Source organism: Buceros rhinoceros, unplaced genomic scaffold, assembly GCF_000710305.1.
Source record: "Buceros rhinoceros silvestris isolate BGI_N320 unplaced genomic scaffold, ASM71030v1 scaffold26060, whole genome shotgun sequence".
NCBI classification, from domain to species: domain Eukaryota; kingdom Metazoa; phylum Chordata; class Aves; order Bucerotiformes; family Bucerotidae; genus Buceros; species Buceros rhinoceros.
This window is the reverse complement of record NW_010388311.1, coordinates 14169-19814: the sequence shown is the minus strand read 5'-3', so window position 1 is coordinate 19814 and position 5646 is coordinate 14169.

The window sequence follows — 5646 nt, the reverse complement described above, 5'->3', positions numbered from 1 at the left end:
GCTGAACCCCTTCAACTCATTTCTAATCCTAGTATGACTTTTAACCAATGGAAAAATGTGAAATAATAATTGATTAACATTGCATCTGATGGAAAGGTGGTGTTGGACAGGTGTCTTCTGCTATTTCCTTGGGAGAGGGCATTTTTCTAGTTTGATGAGACTTGGATGTTAATAAATATTTAGTTTCACTGTTTTCCATGAAGTCTCTCAAGATCAGCAGTGGGGTTTTCTGTCTCCCTCATGATTCTGAAGTCCCCTGTAAGTCAAAGGGGACAGCTTCCTCTCGTTTCAGCTGAATTTCACTGCCTGGGCCTCAGATAACTGAGCAGCAAATTTCCCTGGGTGTCACATGAGTATTGAAATTTATCCATATCAGTGTTATACAAGTTCCTTATATTCTCTCTGACTTTCTCTCTTTGCATTTCAATAGTCTAAAATAAGGTTTCATGTCCTTGGAGTTGCAGCATTCAGAGATGTGACGGATTAACTAAGCTCTTTAAGTAGCTCTCTAATTTCAGGGTGTTTTGCATGACATTGATGGTGTAATTCAAGACTACAATTCTGAGCTTTTTAATCTTTTTTGTAGCATATTTCCATAATCTACTTGCATCTTATAAAAGGAAAGAAAAGATAATTTTGTGGCTTCTTTTTTTTTTTGGACTGAAAATTTAACTTACCAATTGCATCAACCCCACTTCCGTGCCACACAATATTGTAAAGAGGCAGATTTGTCAACACATGTTATGTGGGTTTTCTTGTACTTTTCTGTGATGTGTCTGGTGGTTGTAGTCAGAGATAGCATTTTTGCCTTGATGAAATTGTTCTATTCCGATACAGGCAGACCCAGGTCTGATTTTGACCAAGTCGTTCTACCTACAAGGGCTTAATTTCCTCATCTATAAGATGAAAATAATGTACTGGCCTCCTTTTAAAGTGATATCATATTTGTAAAGGTGAAAGTGCTACTAAAGAACATTTTATTATCAAGTCCTGCATCTCTGGAGCTTGGGTGAAGATGAAGGTGTTTGCCTTGTTCTCATTTGTTCTTTCTGAAATATCTGCTTTGTATTTATTTTTAGAAGATGGCATGGATCTTGAGGTTCAAGGAAACACTTGCTTCCTGCACTTGAGAGAAGCTCTCATACTTTGTTAACCCTTCACAGCATGAAGCTGCCTCAGATACAGGAGAGTTTCTGGCATGACTCATCCTGGAATCGAAGGTCCCAGGTGCTGCTCAGGGGAGCAGAAATGGAAGATAAGCAGGTTTTCGCACTGCTGATTCCATTTCCGGCCAGGACTAAAATACCCCATGCATCTTAGATTCCGTATCTGCTAAGTTGAAGACTAGTACTTTTAATGTACCTAATCCACAAATCAGTTTGCAGTCATTAGAAAACAGCCTGAGGCATATTTCCAGATTACTTTATCTGTGAGAGATACTACAAGAGCCATCAGTATGAGAAATAGCAGCTGATAGAAAAATGCTGCTACTGCCTGATGATGCCTGGACAGTTCGTCCAGCTCAGGCAGGGGATCTACAGCAAGAAGAATCCTGAATCCACAATTTCATTCATTCATGGCTTGGCTTCGCGAATGAAGATCTGGGAAGGGCTTTTCCCACACTCACTGCAAGTGATGAGCACGCTCTTCAAGCCTGCGCGGTGGATTTTTCAGGTGAGGCGCAGCGTTCATGGAACTGGCTCCCTATCCTTCGGGCAGCCATCGTAGGAGAAGGACAACTCTGACTCCAAACCTGGGCAGATGGAGCTTGTTTAGCCCTGTAAGGCATCCATCTAAGAGGAAGATACTCTAACCAAACCTATGACCTGAGTCCACAATATGCTGAGGAAAATAGCTGAGAGGAGGCTGCAGGACCCTGAGCTCTTCGCGAATGAAGATCTGGGAAGGGCTTTTCCCACACTCACTGCAAGTGATGAGCACGCTCTTCAAGCCTGCGCGGTGGATTTTTCAGGTGAGGCGCAGCGTTCATGGAACTGGCTCCCTATCCTTCGGGCAGCCATCGTAGGAGAAGGACAACTCTGACTCCAAACCTGGGCAGATGGAGCTTGTTTAGCCCTGTAAGGCATCCATCTAAGAGGAAGATACTCTAACCAAACCTATGACCTGAGTCCACAATATGCTGAGGAAAATAGCTGAGAGGAGGCTGCAGGACCCTGAGCTATGCAGCTAGCAATATTTCATGAAGTTCTTGCCCTTCAGAAAACCAGGGTGAAGCCTGCAGAGCCTGCAGAGCTGGTCTCCAGCTGAGAGATGCTCAACTGGTGGGCACCAGTTGGCCTTGAAAATGCATGCACTGGGAGCTCTACATGCCTTGATTTGGCTGTGGGGTTTATATGCATGTAGAGATACAGCCTTCTGTTTCAGTCTTAAAGCTACCATCCTTCATCTGTGATCAGAACCAAAAGGTCATATTTTCTGCTATGGAAAAGTCTCTTTTTAGTAAACTAAAAATAGAGAACACATTTTTTTATCAGTGTTTTTACTTTTATTAATACCAATATGGATGCAGGAAAACATTTAAAATATATCAAATGAAATCTACGTAGTTGGCAGAAGCTGAAGCTTTGTCATTAGTGAATGATTGCTGTGAGGAGTCCTACTCTTCTCCTTTAAATTTTCAAAGATGAACAACTTCCATAGTTTGGAAGTTTCCAGTTTGTTTAAATTTACTTTTAGCATAAATGCTACACAAAAATACTGGCTGTTATTGAAAAAGCGAAGGACTTGATACCAAATTGAAATTAAGAAGAAACGGGATTTCTCCTCCTTCAACTAACCTGATTTTAATGTCAATTAAACACTGACAAAAGAAGAAATCTCCAGGAAGGGTAAAAACTGAGAAAATATATCGAGTGTTACAGAAAAGAACCGCTTTCAAGTGCTTGAAAGAGCCTGAGGTGTTGGACAAGCACTGATGAGATTGCTCCTTCTGAGAAGAGGTTTTATTCCGGTCACATGCAGACATACTTGATTTGAGGAGACGTGTAAGAACTGACGAAGTATCCACGTACTGTAGAGTCAGAATGTGACACGTGTGGTTTAGCATGTTAAAATCAGGGCATTAGCTGATGTTTTCCCCTCAGTCTGATAGGTGCAGCTTATCAGTTTTCTCTTGTTTTTTCCTCTCCACCTGAGTGACCTTTAGTGGAGCCCAGTTACGTAGCTTTCTCTGACATGTGCCCCTGTGCTGTACGAAATGGACTGCAGATGTTGACTGCTAGGGAGTCTGAGAAGCAGACTCTTTCCTTCATGAACAGGTTGACCTTCACAGGCGTTATTTCAGATTTCACTCAGATGTCTCCAGTTGTGTACGCTGGTGTTTTAGTTATGTGTCATCCAGTCTCGGATGCTTGTGTTCATCAATGTTCTCTTCATGTACTTCAGCTTGCATTGTCTGGTACATGCCAGGAAAATAATCCTTTCTTCTTACTGTAAGGATCAATAATTTCTCCACAATTATTCTTTAATATAACAATGAACTCAGAGCAACAGTGTCGGCAGCAGAACAGGACCTCAGCATTGAGTCTTCACTGTGGTGCTTTCTCAGGCTGCACACAGTATCCATGTTTCATTGCCTTTAAAAATATCTCAGATTAGCATCCAAGAGTGTTCATACCTGTACACTTCTTTAGAGAGGTAAGTTATGTGAATATATCACATTTGAGTTGATTCTTGCTGAAGATGTATGTAAGGGGTATGTGTACAAGTATATTTCCAAAGAAATTTTTAATTATTGTTGTCCTCTGCAGACCCTAATCCCATCCTCCATGTAGTAACCGGCATTCCCCACCTTCAGCCAACTATAATAAATCCATTCACACACAGTCTTCATTGTTCTCGCACTCTTCCTTGTTTTTCTTGTTCTTAAACACACTTCAGGCACAACTGACATGATTTAATTCATATGACACAGCCCTCTGAGCACTGCTGATCATCAACTGGGAGAGCATTGATTACCAAGTATTTTCCAAATTCTTCTACATGTTTTCCAAATTCTTCCCATTATTTACTGATGACTCAAAGGAAGCATTTTGTGCCAGTTCTGCGACCTCTGCAGAAGAGCAATACAGTTTACAAGTGGAAGAGCAGACACCATGAGGTACAGAAGCTGCATAAGTCCCAGCTGGATAAGAAGAGTAAGAAATAGGCTATATTTAGTCAGGAGCTGTTTTTAATGTTAAGGATACAGCAAATACCCTGGGAGAAATCAAGAATGACGTAGTCCTCCAACCTCTCGTTTTGGCACATGTAATTAGAGGGTGGGATAGAGACCATGGAAATTAGATGCTGTTAAGAATTTCAGGTGCAAGTAAAAGACATAAAAATAACATATATGAATAGGATTGAACACCATATGAATAGGCAAAAGCAAGGATTCACCTGTCAGTGTGAATTCTGAGAACTGAACTAAGCAAAAGTCTGATACACTCAGAGATACTTTTCCACCAAGATGCATAACTGCATCTGACAGCATTTCAAGTTTTCTTCTCCCATTACTCTAAAAGCGTAATGTCATCATTATTACAAATGAGAAATACCTGATACGTCTTCTTGTTACTTCAGTTGAATATTTCCAATGAGGGGAAAAAAAATAATCTTTATTCACATTGGATTTGGTCCCACATACATTAAAGTCAGTACAAATGTTACAGTTGATCAGGTCTCTGGTATATTAAATTTATTCTCTATATTGCTTTCTTTAATTGTGTTTATCGTTTCCCTGACTATCTTTTTCCACTTAGGAAACACTACAAATCCTCTTGACTGATCAGAGCATTAAGAAATCAACTGTAAGAAACTATTTCAAAGGAGAAGCTGATCAAATGATCCTTAAATTGTTTCCAAAGCTAAGTAATACCTTTGTATATTAGTTCTGTCTCTTGCCAATTTATTTTGTGTACAAGATACAGGACTGCTTGAGAAAGGACCTGGAGAGAACTGTACTGTAAAACTACATATGCTTAAAAGCTAAACCATAAGATCATGGTAAGAGATAATCGAAAACTGAGACAGAAAATCATCCCCCCCGTTGTCCCACAGTACCTACCATGAGGGGCCTTCCCCTGAAGCACTGGGGGATACCTCTGTCAGATGAAGGACAATGGCCTAGCTGGATTTTGGGAATAGTTCCAGAGATACTATCAGTTCTTTTACAGTTTGGTGTATTCCATCAGAATTCCTCTTTCATGACCACAAGTAACAGGCATTTGTATTAGACATCAGTATTTGCTTTTTACACCAGTCTTGATCTGCCTGTAACTTTTTCAGTCTTCCAAATGATGGATTTATAAGCTAACCAAACTCCAGAAGAAACACTATCACCTGTAATTTCACTACATAAAACGTTTTATTATAATTGCTATCCATCAAGTGTTGTTGCATTGTGAAATGGTTTAATGATGTGCCAACCTCCCCTACAGGGACAAAATCTGCAAATGTTTCTGTATTAGGTAGGTATGTATGGGAATAAGGGTACGCAAATATATGTAGATACTCCTGCTTTAGAAATGGTTACCATTTTCAATTTCAGGTCTGCATGGGAGGCTGATATTGAAATAATTTCATTCCGTGGAGGGGAACAACATAACGCATTTTGCCCTGCCAAAGGAGACCAGAGAGAACCAC